This window comes from Manis pentadactyla, chromosome 4, assembly GCF_030020395.1.
Source record: "Manis pentadactyla isolate mManPen7 chromosome 4, mManPen7.hap1, whole genome shotgun sequence".
Taxonomy (NCBI): domain Eukaryota; kingdom Metazoa; phylum Chordata; class Mammalia; order Pholidota; family Manidae; genus Manis; species Manis pentadactyla.
Window position 1 is genome coordinate 139,495,901 of NC_080022.1, and position 18,270 is coordinate 139,514,170.

Genomic DNA, 18,270 nt, shown 5'->3' on the forward strand with positions numbered 1-18,270 from the left:
GGGGTGATAAGGTCCCTCCTCTCCTACCTTTACTGGTTGAGAAACATTTCACATGAGGCAGTAACCATGTTTCTTATTTCTTGATGCCTGAAGATTAATGTGGTGTGTTTGTCCTGCAAAAAACTCCTACATAGTTCACTTATTCACTTATTGTATCAGTAAACATTTATTAAATTGCTTCTATGATCCAGACATTCTCTGAGGACAGTGGCGAACAAAATAGAAGCCTCTGCACTCATGCAGCTTGCATTCTAATGAAGGGAGGCAAAGTCACGGAAATCAGTAAGCAGCACGTGAGGAGTATCACACAGTGAGAAGTGCTATGGAGAAAAGCAAGACATGGGGCTATGAAGTTGGGTTCTGCCGAGCAAGCCCCCTGGGCAAGTTGCTACCTTGCTTTGGATGTGCCCACTTTCTGGGAAGAGATGAAGCCTTGGTAGCCCAGTAGTTCCGGGCAGCAAGGTCCTATGGGGAAGGGCTAGCTGGTTAATCACAGCCTAAGTGACCAAGAATATCACTGTGAAGTTCCTTCTGGCCAGGATGTGAAATTCCCTCTCAATCCAAGGGCAGACAGATGTTTAAAAACAAGGATCCAGTGCCAAGCACTATTCTGTTCTACCATTCACCTTTCACCTCCAAGAAAACCAGTTCCTTCTCTTCACTACCACACAAGAATCTTATCGGATAATATTTAGGAAACAGGTGGGGTCTAGAGAAGGGAACATCCCACTAAAAAAAAAAGCACATTAATGCATACATAATTTATCCTCAGGTCTCCCAAACATCCTAGGTCATAAAATAAATAAATAAAGCCCCTGGGATGGATGTCTCCTTCTAACTTTCCATTATTAGTACATTAGTACATCAGCACAGCTCCTACCCAGAGAATTTCCTCATCTTGCCATTAATCCAGATTTCAGCTCATCCATTCCTGATTTGTGTCTTTCCTCTAGCCTCTCTTGGAAGTGATTTATTCTGTCCTGGCAATTCTACTGTCCCTCTGCTGTGTCGTTTCTGATACTGCCCCATGGCTACTCCTGGAGCCTGGCTTCTCTGTGATCTCTTCTTGGAGCCACAGAACTGGAAGCATGGCCTGACATGAGGATGGGAAAAAAACATGAGAGTGGGAGGTGGGACAGGATTGGGAGTGTCTAAGGAGCAGAGGTCACGGATGTCTCTCTCCTGACACTTCCAGATCTTCAGACACTTCAAGGTTAAAGAGAACAAGCTTCCCTCAAAGGGCAAAATTCTTGAGAATAGAAATCAGAAAAGTGAGTTATAACCACTGCTCTGTGACTTTAGAAATTTCCTTTCTGTGGCTGGGTTTGTTTCCACCTCTACTACAAGGAATGGGGACAAGACTATCTCTCCACAACTCTTCACATTAAATGACCTTTGATTACAATAGTTTGGATGAATTTTTCCTAGGACTGGACCCAAAAAACATTTTGAGAACATTACCACTACCAGTCCATCCATCCTATGAGCACTTAACTCTGCCCAAACAAATCTTACTGTTCCCCAGAGCTCCCCATGTCTTAGCATTGCTTCTTCCTGAACATTCACCCAAACTCTTAAGGATGTTTTCCTTGGAAATTGTTTCCTATGTTCTACCAGTCCTCCAAGATCAAAGTGCTTCTTTAACAAACAGGGAAGCTGTGTTTCCTTTGGGATTCCTCTTTTTGTATCCCCCAGTGTAAATAAATATATTTAGTTAAAAGTTAGTTAGAAATGTTATATCTGATAGTGGAAACATTCAGGCAATACTATTTCATCAAGTAGGAAATAAAAATCTAAGTGTCCCTTTACTGTACCACAAATACCATTACTCAGGGTTAATTCCTTTTAAGGATTTTATGTTCATTCCTCCAGAGATTTTACACATATGTGATATGTACTTTTCACATCCCTAGAATCATCACTGTTCTGTGATCTGCTTTTTTTTTTCCTACACATTGTGCAGTATAATCTTTTACAAGCCAAAGACTTAAATTGTTATTTATCTGTTTTAATGGTTGCACAATGTATCATTGTACACATAAATCATAATTTATTTAATCAAACCTCTACTGATATAACTTGGATTGTTTCCAATTGTTTTGTAATAACAAACAGAACTGTGATGAGTATCTCTACAAAGATGTCTTTCCAAATTTCTGTAGTTATTTGCCTAGAATCAATACATATGAATAACTTAAGGGAAATGTAAATATAAATTTTTAGATACACATGCACACACATATATACTGTCCTCCTACTTTCTGAAACTTTTGCACCAATTTGTATATGCACTATACAACACTATAACCACTACTGATATAACTTGGTAGAGGTTATGTTGTTTGGTAGTGTTGTTTACTCACATCCTTGCCATCAAGGATTGTTATAAGCAAATATTTTAATTTTTTACATTCTGGGGGTTGAGAAATGGCAGTATTTTTATTTGAGTATTTAATTCTAGTTAAAACTGCAGCTGGATGTCTTCACATATTTATTGGCCAACTATATTCTTTTGGAATTGCATGTTATAGCTTTTGCCCTCTTCCATTGGATTATTTGTTAGAAAATCTTAATTGTTATGGGTATCAATAATTTTTTCATGTAGCTTGCAAATATGTTCTCTAACTTGTCATTTGTCTTTCAATTTGATGTGTGTTTTGCCAAATAGACGTGTTCCATTTTTATGTGGTCAAATCTGATTGTATTTTCTTACAATGCTTATTGATTTTATGCCTCACTTTGAATGGAAAATATTTTTTCCCTCTGTCTCAGGCAATATAGTCCAGGTTATATTGTGCTAACAAACAGCCCCTAAAATTTGGGTTCATGTGAAATTATGCATTATCTGATGGATCTAAGAAGAGTCAGTGTTTTTTAGACTGCTCATCTTTTTTTTTATTGTGAGGATGAGAGTAACAACTTTCAAGTTCTTTACATGTCAAGAGTGAAAACTGGAAGACTGCATTTTATTTTGAGGTTTGTGGTGAATGTACACGGTCTTTCAGTTTTCTATTTCCCCCTTTATAATAGCTGCCAATTTACATTTGGCAACTGGGTGAATCCAGGGAATGTGGTTCCACCCTTGGCTCCAGACTGGAGGTATCAGAATATCTAACTGGCCTGGCCACAGTGATGGTTCTACATGGGCATGTGACCTAAATTAGTTTAAAAGATCATTATACTAGCATTTTGCAACTGGGTTTCCATGACAAAATTAAGCCCTACATAAAATGATTTGAATGACTATTTTCTTGATTCTTCCAGGGCTACATAGTGAGCAATATTCTAGATGCACAGGTCAAGAGTTGATTCATTGCATAGGATGGATCCCTTAGGTTAGTAGAACTGACTTCCCTTTGGAAACCCTGGTCGAAAAGGGCCATGCTAGACTTCTGCTCCTAGTCAAGCAAAGGAACATCCTTGCTTGCAGAAGAGCTACCATATGCTGACTCAAGGGGCCAAACCCAGGAGAGAAAGGAATCCCAAACAGACATTGCTGGCCACAGCACTGCTTCCCCCCACATGGCATTTGTTGATTTCAAGATGGGCCTGAAAGGCTGAAAGCAGAGGCCACCTCTGAGAGGCTAGGAAGTGAGCAGAGTTTTTAGCAAGCTTGTGGAACTGGAGAGACAGAAATTGCAGTTAGGGTCCTGACAAAGGGAAAAGGATGGTAATACACACCATGTTTTCACTTGGGACTCTGCTACATTCCAGAAGTAACACATAATAGGAAATAGCCAATCCTCACATGCAAGGAAACTCAGCCTTGAATTAGCTCCATCCTGACTGAATAAAGGTCATCTGCTCCTATCCTTACTGCCTTTTGCTTACAGAAGCAGAAATAAATCATTTTTTCAGGACAAAGCTATCATCCAGAGCAATGCCATCCAATAGAAATTTAATCTGAGCCACTTATGAAATTAAAATTTTTCTAGTAGCCACATTCTAAAAGGTAAAAATAAAAATGAAACTAGTTTTGATAATATATTTTATTTTATTCAATGTGCCTAAAATATTATCATTTCAACATGTAATCAATAGTAAGAAATTGTAAATGAGATCTTTTACTATCTTGTTTCTCATACTGTCTTCAAAATCCTGTGTGTATATTAAATTTACATATCAATATGGATGCTAAATTTTCATCAAAAATACTTGATCTGGGTCCTCTCACGAGTCTGTAAGCCAGTGGTGTAGCCATTGCAAGGCTTGGCTGGGGAGGGGTAGGCGTCCATGAACATTTACAGGGTCACGGGTAGGTTCAGTTCCCTGCCAGTTATGGGACCGAGGGCCTCTCAAAACATGACAGCTTCCTTTCTTAGAGCAAGGAGGGAGCCAGAGAGAAAGAGAGAAATATGGCAAAATAGAGGAAGGTCCCACTTGCATTTCCCCTTAGCAACACTAATTTGGCAGCCATACCCAGACTAAAGGACTTTGTGGGGCTTTGGGGTTCAGACAGAAACCCTGGGGGAGCCCAAGACCAAGGAGGGCTGCCCTCAGGTGACAGCATGGGTCACAGTCCTAGCTACAGACCCAAAGTGGGTGGTTGCTGTTGTTTTGATTTGTTTTCTTTGGGGGCAGAGTTGAGTAAATCGTGTATTTCAGTTCATGACATGTCATCACCACCATTCCTTGCAAGGAGTCTCTCTGGCTTTATTCCCTTTTATTAGCTCCAGTCTCCACTCCCTTCCGCTTCCCCCACATAGGCAGCCACTTCAATACATGCATGTATCCTCGAGGAACATGTGTTTTTGTATGTCAGTGTTTTGCATACATAGTTTTATGCTATAGGTCCAATTGTGTTTCTTACTCTTTGCATTAACACTATTTTTATGATTCATTCTCCTTACTGTATGGACACCCAAATCCCTGCTTCTCTTCCCTCTTTCCAATCCATTCTCTATACAGGCTCCTTAAAGACAACATGAAAAGATGGGAGTCACTTTTTAACTAGGATAATTGACAATGATTACCATGAAGACTTATGATCACTACCACACAACGGCGACAGGAAATAACATGTCTTAAACCTAGGGCACTCATCTGGAAATTTCTTAGTACTTCCATGAACAGTAGTAAATGGTAATGAGCAATTTCAGTCAACACAAGACAAAAAGAGCAGAGTAACTAAGAACTTAGTTCAGGCATGAAAATCTCAGTCATTCTACCAGGGATCAACACAGACCCATCAATGTCATAACCAAGGGGAGGGAACTTTAATTATAACCTTGGGACACCTATAGTAGTGGGACCATGTATTGTTTCACTACCCTTTTGCTTAAAACTTTCCAGCTCATAACTGGCCACCACCTTAAAGGGAATTCTGGATTATGGGATGCCTAACTATCATGTTTGGGAAAAAGTGACAATGAATGCATCTTAACAGCAACAGATGGGGGCCCCATGTTATAGAACGGGAGCTGGATAAAATGGAAACTACAAGTGGAACTAAGTGACACAGGCATGGACTGTATCAAACACAAACGCCATGCACTTCTTCAGGTGAATCTGATAATATGGTGAATTCAATTATTGACTTTTTAATGTTGAATGTGCCTTACACTCTCAAGATAAACTCTACTTGGTCACTATATATTATCCTTTTTATACAAATTCTAAATCTGCTAAGTTCTATTTGATACTATTTTTGCTGTTTTGCAATATTTTATTTCACTGATTTCTGCCATTATCTTTCTTCCCCTTGCTTGTTTAAAATTACTCTTGTTGCTCTGTTCAGTTTATTAATTTGCATACTCAGATCATTTGTTTTCAACTGTAGTTCTTTCCTGATATAAGGCTATTTAAAAGCAAAACTATCTCTTTTTTTTCTGCTTTTGATTTGTTTTTTTAAATTGTTTTTTAGTTCTAAGTATTCCATAATTTCTCTCATGATTTCCTTTTGAACTCAAGGTTTATGTAGTATATTCACTTCATATTTAGTAATACCTTCTTAAATTTCTAGATATTTGGTCATTTTAAAGCTCTCCTTTTATTATCAATTTCTAACCTTGGTGCACAATGGTTAGAAAACATATTTGCATTACACACTATGGTTCCAGAACATATTAATGGAGAACAAACATATATTCCTTCTTTAGAATTTATTGAAACTTCCTTTGTAGCATAGCACATGCTAATATTTTATTTTTACCTAAAAGGGCAGGTATTTTACTGATATAATATGTAAAATATACTCAAACTTAATCATTTCCATTTGCTGTATGGTCTTCTCATTCTTTTCCTCACTTATTGCCTCCCATTTAATAGGTCTTCTTGAGGTTGGTTTGAAAGTTACACATTCTAGTTTGAAAGCTCAGATGTTTTCCCTTAACTTAAAACACATGCATTTTAATTTATCCCCATGAATTTCTTAAACACATCTATATTTTCCCCCAGAAAGACAAGTTATTTATCATGCCCTCCTGTCCTTGTATTACTTTACTCTCATCCACTGCATAGTGTTGACTAGGTAGTAGTTTATCTAGTGTTTAGGATGTTATTTTAGACATTTTTCTATATTTTGTCTTTGCTCTTTCAGTCAAGAATAAACTTCTCTATGTTATTTTCACGCCTATTTCCCATACTTGTTGCATCATTTTCCTGGATGTTTTCCTTCTTATTTGAGTACTTTGTTCAAGAGTGTTTTCAAGGTAGATCTTTGGAGAACTATTTGGGCCTTGTATGATTGAGAATAATTTTATTATGCCCTCAAATTTAAGTGACTGTTTGGCTGGATGCTGGTTTTTATATTTAAGGTTCTTTTCCTTAAGACTTCACAAATATTACTCAACTGTCTCCTTCTAGCTAGTGTATTGCTGAGAAATCTGAATTCAATCTTGCTATTGCTCCTTTGTATGTAATCCTCTCTTTCTGGCAACTAAAAATTTTGTCTTTGTGCTGTTCTTAAATTCCACTATGTTGTGTTTAAAAGTTTTAAAAATTATTATTACTTTTGTTTGGAGCTTTATGAGCTCTGTGAATCATCCTCAAGTTGTTCCTATACTGTATTTCCAGAAAATCTATGACCACTTGTCCTTGAAATACTTCCTTCCCTCTTTCACTTTTTATGGGACTCATCTTCTAGTGTTACTTTCATTCATATCCTCTGTCTCTCTTGCTCTTCTCCCCGTATTTTCTGTATTTTTCTTCCTCACTGCTTGCTGCCTTGAAGAGAGTAACACTCTGATATTCTGGCACACTAATTCATGGTTGACCTGTATCCATCCCATTATTTATCTCATCTTTTGAATTATTTACTTCAACTATTGTGTTTTCATAACTAATGTTTCCACTTTGTTCTTTATATGCTTCATAGTCTTAGTATCTTCCCTCATATCCTTGCATATATTCATCAGGCTTCTGTTACATTCTAATTCTTCTCCAACAATTTAGATTTATGTGGTATATGCTGTTCGTTTATTTTTATTCTGGTCGAACTCTCAGATGTCAGGTTAATTTCACATGTGTCACCAGAGGTATTGCTACCATTCTGTAAGAGCTGTTCAGAAGAACCAGAGTCCTAGCTTCTGTCCCTCGAGGTGCTCACCTGGAGTGGGGGCGGGGGACAGGAGGATGTCCAGAGAAGAATGTCTCAGGCACCATTCAGTTACCGTCGGCCACTCCTATTTGTTGCCACTCCACTGAACAACATCTGTGATGACTAGGAAGAAACTTCCTTAGCTTGTATTCCAACAGCCTTGAGGATTCAGAGAGTGACTGACTGCCCTCAAGCTCACCTGCATTCATCAGCTCCTCATGCTAGCATGGTTCTTAACTATCATCATGGACCCCACTGCAGCAGAGATGGCTGGTTTTCCCCTAATACAAAGTTTTTGCTTCTTCATACTAATATAATATTAGCTGGGAATATGGGCACCAAGTATAAAGAATACACTTCTTAGACTCAGTTGCAGCCAGGTGAGGCCAAATGACCAACCTCTGGCCAGAAGGATATAAATGGAAGAGATGTACAATTTCTCCCAGATTTTGCCCTTAGTGTATCCTCCAGTGGCCTTCCCCTTTCCTTCTGGCTGAAATGAAGACTTATTGGCAAAAGCTTAACATCCATTTTCGACCATGATATGGAAACGTTATTTGAGGTTGGCAGAAAACTGAGAGAAGTAACCTGGATTCTTGGTTGTGTAGTCAGCATACCAGACCCAGACCACTTGCCTGTACCTAAGAGAGAAATAAATATCCTGCTTTTTAAAGCTACAATTATTTGGAGTTTCTCTATTATAATAGCCAAATCATAAGCACTTTCTCCACAGAATCCCAGTTAAGTAGGCAGGACAAATACAAATAATTTCATTTCACAGAAAAGAAGTCTAGATTCATACAAAATAAGTGGAGGCACTGAGGCTGGGCTCCGGGCACCCCAGGATCCGTCCAGGACTCTTTCCTCGTGAAGCTCTGCTGAGTTTGCTCCATGGCCTCAACTTTAGACAAGGATTTTGCATTCACTCTCAGTCTTGGTATGGAATTGTGAGTTTTACACTGTAGAATAAAAATCATAAGCCCTAATTATGTTTAATTCAATCTTGGTTGAGGCTAGAGGCCACAAGTTGCAATAGGAAGAGCCTTGAAAAAACTCAAGATTCCTTTACTGCAAATGTGAAAATCATCTTTCACAATCAGCGACTGCTTAGGCAGGTAAGGAAGGTTAGAGAACAGCTGCACGTTAGGTACCATAACACTTAATTTAAATTTATTTTATCATCTCATTATAAATTGTTCATAAATCTGTTTACTGAAATAACATAGATCATTGCCTTGTTGTTGAGAGCTTTGTTATAATAGTTACAAAGGTTTTTTATTCATAACCTTGAGGCAGCAAGTGTTTGCATAACTTTCTATTTTTGTAAGAAAAAATATACTTGTTCACTTAAGTAGTACTCATTGCCATCCAATAGGGACCTTACTAATATTTTGATCATTAATGCATTTTCCATGACCTCAGTGACTGAGTTTTGGTGAACTTACAGACTTTTAGAATTATGAACATTGCAAAAAATATTCCTTCTTATGAAAAGTAAAATAAACGAGTAAATAGTCAACTCTTAGTAGATTAAAGCATGATGTAAAATCTTGATTTTCCTCAACAATATCAAACTCACAGAGGGACTCTGGGAGGAGGGGCAATAAAGTCCATGTGGGATTCATGAATGAGAAACCTGAGGTAGGAGTTTCTGTGAAGTTCCCCCTGGAGGGGATGGAGGAGCCCTGCCGAGTCTCTGCAGAAGTCACTGTGCCCACGAGAAGGAAGCTTTGCCCCTGAGAAACCTCCCTGGGGCCCTCTTCATGTCCTGTTCCGCAGGCTATAAATGAAAGAGTTCAGCAGGGCAGTCACCACTGTGTATGTGACAGCAGGGGCGTCACCACTGAGTACATGACAGCAGCGGCTCTATCCTCCTCTACTGAGTTGGAGGAAGAGGATGAGGGGCACAGATAAGCCCTGATCACTGTCCCAAAGAACAAGGCAACAACAGCCAGGTGGGAGCCACAGGTAGAGGAGGACTTGCACCTTCCCTGGGCAGAGGGCACCCCAAGGATGGCTGAGGCAATGCGGATATAAGAGAGCAAGATGAGCGTAAAGGGGAATAAAATGACTGCTCCCCCAAGAAGAGGAGCACAAGCTCATCAAGCTGAGTGTCAGAGCAAGACACCTTCATGAGGGGCCGCAGATCACAGAAGAAGTAAGGAATGATCTCTGAAGATCAGAAGGAAAGTCGAAAGATGAGCAATGTGCTGGTCACGGTTACAAGACCCATAAGGGCCCAGCAGGCAGTAGCCAGGAGGGCCCAGCGCCAGCGGCTCATGGCCATTGTGAGTGGAGAGGGTGGCAGATGGCAGCATAGTGGTCATAGGCCATTGTGGCCATGAGAAAGATGTCCATGTCCCCAAAAGTCAAGAAGAAAGAGAGCTGAGCCAGGCACCCAGAGTAGGAAATGGACCTGCTCTGGGTCTGGATGTTCCCCAGGGCCTTCGGCACAGTGCGGGAGGTGCAGAGGATGCCAGCACAGGTCAGGCTGGCAAGGGAGAAGTACATGGGCATGTGGAGACAGGTGTTGGTGCCGATGGCCAGGACGGTGAGCAGGCTCCCAGCTACTGTGACCACACACATGCACAGGGACAGCAGGAAGAGGATACGCTGCTGCTCTGGCCACCCCGAGAGACCCCAGAGGAGGAACCCAAAGATGCCAGTCTGGCTCCCTCCCGCCATGAGCCCAGCAGTCGGGGAGAGAGGCCTCCGGGAGACCCAGGGAAGGTCTCTCAATATACTTCCCTCTAGACGACTGATGAATACACCATTCTCTGAACTCTGGAGAAGAAAGAATGACCTTACATATTTGCACTGATCACATGCTGTGGCATTGTATACTTCTACTGAAACCTAACAAATATAATGTGCCACGAAGTGTGGGAGTCACAATTTAAAATAATTAAAATAGGTTGCTTTGTTTAGTTCTCTACACTCCTTTCCATCCCAAATTTCTTCAGTTGTAGCTTCATTTTCTTCAGCTATCCTCTCAGGGCTTCAAGACACAGGGGAGCCCATTCATTCGCTCATTCCACAGATTAAGTACCAACTCTGGACCTGGTAAAATGCTTGATAAATAAGACAAGGCTAATCCTTAACCTCAGAGAATTGTCAGTGTAATAGATAGCCATAACTGCCCGTGTTAAAATCCTGTAAAGTTTTGATTCCTGGTTCTCCACCCATTCAGTGCCTTCAAATCACTTTTAGACATCAGATTTTTACCTGTTCTGTTACCATCAGGCCCAAAAGTCAATATTCTGAAGACAGGGTTTCATATCATCCATTCTGTCAAAACCAATTTAACAATCGGCTATTTAGTAAATATATATATACACAGATAACTCTCTTTGATTATCTGTAAGGACAGAAGAAATCATAATCCCTAGTCTCCAAAATCTCAAAAACTGGTTGGATGTGAGTACACATACACACACACACTGCCAATACAAAGCAGACTGAGGCAGAAAAGGGAGGCTTTCTGGATCATAAATAGAGTTCAGGATTACCAAATGGACGTGGGCAGCATATTGAGGCAAACTCTTGAAAAAGGCCGGGTGGTAGGAAGCCTGGACAGGCTCAGAGATGGGAGCAGAGGCTTTGAGCTCGAGGTGGAGGAGGGATTGCAGGCTGAGATAAAGCTGGAAAGGGAACTGAGTAAGAAATGTAAGAATGTTTGGAATGTAAAGTAAAGACTCTGGATGTTACTCTGTATGTTAAGAAAAAAACAGCCACTAACACTATTTGAACAAGAAGTTATGTCAGTGCTTGAGCAGGCAAAAATGCAATGAAAGTATAAATAAATAACAAAATCAAAAAACAAAAATGTCCTTTCTACCTGGAAACAAAGTTATTAATATTACTACTAATTAACTCTGGGATCCAAAGGAGAAATAAAAATCTAAATCTCAGAATTTTTAGAAAGTAATAATAATAATGCCTACAAGTAAGAATCTAGGAATATTGTTAATGCAGTATTCAAAGGAAAATTCTTTGCTTTAAATACTTACATAAATAACAGTAAATAATATAATATGTGAGTTAAGCGTCTGACACAAAAATAATAAAAATAAACTGAATATGGAAAAAAATGAGCAAAAATTGAATTAGAAATCAGAAAACAAAGTAAAAAAGTAAACGAGTTCTTCAGTCTTTTCAACAAGAGGTTCTGGGACAACTTAACTCAGAATAGGTCAAAGACCTAAATATAAGAACAAAACTAGAGAGCAAAAAAATACTAGAAGAAATATAACCAGAAGTCTTCATGACTTTGGATTAGGTAATGGTTTCTTAAATATGACACCAAAAGCATACTCAACAAAACAAAAAGCAGATAAATTGCATTATCTTCAAAATCTAAAACATTTGTACTTCAAAGGACAAACCTATAGTGGGAAAGGTGTTGGGGGTATGGGTGAAACAGGTGAAGGGGATAAAGAAATACAAATTTCAAATTATAAAATAAATTAGTCATGAGGGTGAAAGTACAGCATAGGGAATAGAGTCAATAATATTTTAATATCTTTGTGTGTTGACAGACTACAGACTTGTCGGGATGAGCATTTAGTAATGTATATAATGGTTGAATCACTATGTTGTGCACCTGAAACCAATATAATATTGTATATTGTATATCAATTATATTTCAATAAAAATAGATCAATTTTTTAAAAAGACAATGCATAGAATGAGAGAAACTTTTGCAAGTCATATCTCTGATAAGAGATCTTTATCTGTACTATACAAAGAACAACTACAACTCAATAACAAAAACAAACTAACAATTTACTAATGAGCAAAAGATCTGAATAGACATTTCCCCAAAGAAAATATACAGTCAATAAACACATAAAAGTATGCACATCAAAACCACAATGAGACACCACTTCACATCCCCTGGAATGGCTAGAATCAGTAAGTCAGATAACAAGGACATGGAGAAATTGGAACCCTCATACACTGCTAGTGGGAATGTAAATGTTCAATCTCTTTGGGAAACAGTCTGGAAGTTTCTCAAAAGTTAAACATAGAATTGTCATATGACACTTCGATTCCACCCTAGTGTACTTGAGAGAAATGGAAACATATGCCCACATGAAAACTTGTACACAAATCTTCATAGCAGCATTATTCATAAAAGACAAAAACTGGAAAAAACCCAAATGTCAATCAACTGGTAAATGGATAATTAAAAGGTATCATATCCATAAAAGGGGATAGTATTTGGCAATAAAAAGAAATGAAGTACTGGTACATGCTACAACACAGATGGACCTTGAAAACATAATGTTAAGTGAAAGAAGCTAGACAAAAAGGACAACATTGTATGATTCAATTTATATGAAGTGTCTCAAATAGACAAATTTATGAAGACAGAAGGTACATTAGCGGTTGTCTCAGGCAGGGAGGGACAGCCAGGTGGGGGTGAGGGCCAAGGAATGTAGGTTTCTTTTGGGGGCGATGAAAACGTTCTAAACTTGATTGTGGTGATCATTGCACAATTCAGTGGATTACAAATATAAATTAAAGGCAGAGCCAACATGGCGGCATGAGTAGAGCAGTGGAAATCTCCTCCCAAAACCGCATATATCTATGAAAATATAACAAAGACAACTCTTCCTAGAATAAAGACCAGAGGACACAGGAAAACATCCAGACCACATCCACACCGGCGAGAACCCAACACCTCACGAAGGGGGTAAGATACAAATCCTGTCCTGGCAGGACCCGAACACCCCTCACCCCAGCTCCTGGCAGGAGAAGAGGAGGCAGAGCGGGAGGGAAAGGGAGCCCAGGACTGCTGAACACCCAGCCCCAGCCATCCGGACCAGAACGCAGACACAGTGCATGCGTGGGGCCCTGGATACTAGGGAAACAGGGCAGCAAGAATGGTGAGTGGGTACCGGAGGCCTGGCGCCGGAGGACATAAGAAAAGCGAGCGGCCTTTTGTTGTTGTTGTTGTTGTTGCTGTTTTTGTTGTTTTGTTGAGGTGAGTGCTTTTTGGAAGTCTTAGAGGGACAGGGACCCCAATACTAGGGAAACAGGGCAGTAAGACCAGTGAGCGGGTGCCTGAGGCTGGAGCCAGAGAATATAAAAAAAAACGAGCAGTCATTTTTTATTTATTTTTAATTTTTAATTTTTTTTTTTGTGGTCGTTTTGTTTTGGTGGGTGCTTTTTGGAAGTCTTAAAGGGGCAGGGCAGGACACTTAATCCAGAGGTAGGGAATCCGGGGATCTCTGGGCACCCTAACCCCTGGGCTGTAGGGAGCAGGGAGGCCCCTTACGGAGATAAATAGCCTCCCGACCGCTCCCCCTCCAACGCGACTCCACCACTTTGGAGTAGCTGCCTGAGCCAGGCCACGCCCACAGCAACAGCGGAGATAAACTCCATAGCAGCCGGGCAAGAGGTAGAAGCCCTGTCTGCACGCAGCTATCCAGCACAAGCCACTAGAGGTCGCTGTTCTCCCAGGAGAGGAGGGCCACAAATCAACAAGAAGGGAAGTTCTTCCAGACGTCACTTGTCCCAGCTCTGCAAACTATTCCTATCACCATGAAAAGACAAAATTACAGGCAAACCAAGATCACAGAGACATCAGAGAAGGAGACAGACCTAACCAGTCTTCCTGACAAAGAATTCAAAATAAAAATCATAAACATGCTGACAGAAATGCAGAGAAATACGCAAGAGAAATGGGATGAAGTCTGGAGGGAGATCACAGATGCCAGAAAGGAGATTACAGAAATGAAACAAACTCTGGAAGGATTTATAAGCAGAATGGATAAGAAGCAAGAGGCCATTGATGGAATTGAAACCAGAGAACAGGAATGCATAGAAGCTGAAATAGAGAGAGATAAAAGGATCTACAGGAATGAAACAATATTAAGAGAAATGTGTGACCAATCCAAAGGAAAAATATCAGTATTATAGGGTTACCAGAAGAAGAAGAAGAGAGAGGAAAAGGGATGGAAAGTATCTTGGAAGAAATAATTGCTGAAAACTTCCCCAAACTGGGGAGGAAATAATCGAACAAACCACGGAAATACACAGAACCCCCAACAGAAAGGATCCAAGGAGGACAACACCAAGGCACATAATAATTAAAATGGCAAAGATCAAGGACAAGGAAACAATTTTAAAGGCAGCTAGAGAGAAAAAGGTCACCTATAAAGGAAAACCTATCAGGCTAACATTAGACTTCTCAACAGAAAACCTACAGGCCAGAAGAGAATGGCATGATATATTTAATACAATGAAACAGAAGGGCCTTGAACCAAGGATACTATATCCAGCACGACTATCATTTAAATATGATAGCAGGATTAAACAATTCCCAGACAAACAAAAGCTGAGGGAATTTGCTTCCCACAAACCACCTCTACAGGACATCTTACAGGGACTGCTCTAGATGGGAGCATTCCTAGAAAGAGCACAGAACAAAACACCCAACATATGAAGAATCGAGGAGGAGGAATAAGAAGGGAGAGAAGAAAAGAATCTCCAGACAGTGTATATAACAGCTCAAAAAGTGAGCTAAGTTAGGCAGTAAGATACTAAAGAGGCTAACCTTGAACCTTTGGTAACCACGAATTTAAAGCCTGCAATGGCAATAAGTACATGTCTTTCAATAGTCACCCTAAATGTTAATGGACTGAATGCACCAATCAAAAGACAGAGTAATAGAAAGGATAAAAAAGCAAGACCCATGTATATGTTGCTTACAAGAAACTCACCTCAAACCCAAAGACATGTACAGACTAAAAGTCAAGGGATGGAAAAACATATTTCAGGCAAACAACAGCGTGAAGAAAGCAGGGGTTGCAGTACTAATATCAGACAAAATAGACTTCAAAACAAAGAAAGTAACAAGAGATAAAGAAGGACACTACATAATGATAAAGGGCTCAGTCCAACAAGAGTATATAACCATTCTAAATATATATGCACCCAACACAGGAGCACCAGCATATGTGAAACAAATACTAACAGAACTAAAGGGGGAAATAGACTGCAATGCATTCATTCTAGGAGACTTCAACACACCACTCACCACAAAGTATAGATCCACTGGGCAGAAAATAAGTAAGGACACGGAAGCACTGAACAACACAGTAGAGCAGATGGACCTAATAGACATCTATAGAACTCTACATCTAAAAGCAACAGAATATACATTCTTCTCAAGTGCACATGGAACATTCTCCAGAATAAACCACATACTAGCACACAAAAAGAGCCTCAGCAAAATCCAAATTACTGAAATTCTCCAAACCAATTTTTCAGACCACAAAGATATAAAACTAGAAATAAATTCTACAAAGAAAACAAAAAGGCTCACAAACACATGGGGGCTTAACAACATGCTCCTAAATAATCAATGGATCAAAGAACAAATTAAAATAGAGATCAAGGAAGATATAGCAACAAATGACAACAATAACACAAAGCCCCAACTTCTGTGGGACGCAGCGAAAGGAGTCTTAAGAGGAAAGTATATAGCGATCCAGGCACACTTGAAGAAGCAAGAACAATTCCAAATCAATAGTCTTAACATCAAAATTATCGAAATTGGAAAAAGAACAACAAATGAGGCCTAAAGTCAGCAGAAGGAGGGACATAATAAAGATCAGAGAAGAAATAAACAAAATTGAGAAGAATTAAATAATAGCAAAAATCAATGAAATCAAGAGCTGGTTCTTTGAGAAAATAAAATAGATAAGCCTCTAGCCAAACTTATTAAGAGAAAAAGAGAATCAACACAAAACAACAGAATCAGAAATGAAAACAGAAAAATCATGACAGACTCCACAGAAATACCAAGAATTATTAAAGACTACTATGAAAACCTATATGCCAACAAGCTGGAAAATTTAGGAGAAATGGACAACTTCCTAGAAAAATACAACCTTCCAAGACTGACCAAGGAAGAAACACAAAAGTTAAACAAACCAATTACGAGCAAATAAATTGAAACGGTAATCAAAAAACTATCCAAGAAAAAAACCACCCGGCCGTAAGGATTTACCTCAGAATTTTATCAGACACACAGAGAATGCATAATACCCATTCTCCTTAAAGTTCTCCAAAAAAATAGAAGAGGAGGGAATACTCCCAAACTCATTCTATGAAGCCAACATCACCCTAATACCAAAACCAGGCAAAGACCCCGCCAAAAAAGAAAATTAAAGACCAATATCCCTGATGAATGCAGATGCAAAAATATTTATTAAAATATTAGCAAACTGAATTAAAAAGTATATCAAAAGGATCATACACCATGACCAAGTGGGATTCATCCCAGGGATACAAGGATGGTACAACATTAGAAAATCCATCAACATCATCCACCACATCAACAAAAAGAAAGACAAAAACCACATGATCATCTCCATAGATGCTGAAAAAGCATTTGACAAAGTTCAACATCCATTCATGTTAAAAACTCTCAGCAAAATGGGAGTAGAGGGCAAGTACCTCAACATAATAAAGGCCATATATCATAAACCCACAGCCAACATTATACTGAACAGGCAGAAACTGAAAGCTTTTCCTCTGAGATCGGGAACTAGACAGGGATGCCCACTCTTCCCACTGTGATTTAACATAGTACTGGAGGTTCTAGCCATGGCAATGAGACAAAACAAAGAAATACAAGAAATCCAGATTGGTAAAGAATAAGTTAAACTGTCACTATTTGCAGATGACACGATATTGTACATAAAAAACCCTAAAGACTCCACCCCAAAACTACTAGAACTGATATCGGAATACAGCAAAGTTGCAGGATAGAAAATTAACACACATAAATCTGGAGCTTTCCTAGACACTAATAATGAACCAATAGAAAGAGAAATCAGGAAAACAATTCCATTCACAATTGCATCAAAAAGAATAAAATACCTAGGAATAAATCTAACCAAAGAAGTGAATGACCCATACTCTGAAAACTACAAGTCACTCTTAAGAGAAATTAAAGGGGACACCAACAAATGGAAACTCATCCCATGCTTGTGGCTAGGAAGAATTAATATCATCAAAACGGCCATCCTGCCCAAAGCAATATACAGATTTGATGCAATCCTTATCAAATTACCAGCAACATTCTTCAATGAACTGGAACAAATAATTCAAAAATTCATATGGAAACAACAAAGACCATGAATAGCCAAAGCAATCCTGAGAAAGAAGAATAAAATAGGGGGGATCTCACTCCCCAATTTCAAGCTGTACTATAAAGACATAGTAATCAAGACAATTTGGTACTGGCACAAGAACAGAGCCACAGACCAGTGGAACAGAATAGAGACTCCAGACATTAACCCAAACATATATGGTCAATTAATATTTGATAAAGGAGCCATGGACATACAATGGTGAAATGACAGTCTCCTCAACAGATGGTGCTGGCAAAAGTGGACAGCTACATGTAGGAGAATGAAACTGGACCATTGTCTAACCCCATATACAAAATTAAATTCAAAATGGATCAAAGACCTGACTGTAAGCCATGAAACCATTAAACTCTTGGAAGAAAACATAGGCAAAAACCTCTTAGGCATAAACATGAGTGACCTCTTCTTGAACATATCTACCCAGGCAAGGAAAACAATAGCAAAAATGAACAAGTGGGACTATATTAAGCTGAAAAGCTTCTGTACAGCAAAAGACACCATCGATAGAACAAAAACGAACCATACAGTATGGGAGAATATATTTGTAAATGACAGATCCGATAA

The 18,270-nt window shown here is 39.2% G+C and overlaps 1 pseudogene; it reads right to left on the minus strand.

The window, feature by feature from the left end:
• Positions 1-9,242: 9,242 nt before the first annotated feature.
• On the minus strand, positions 9,243-10,222 carry LOC118935178 (olfactory receptor 1P1-like; annotated as a pseudogene).
• Positions 10,223-18,270: the final 8,048 nt, after the last annotated feature.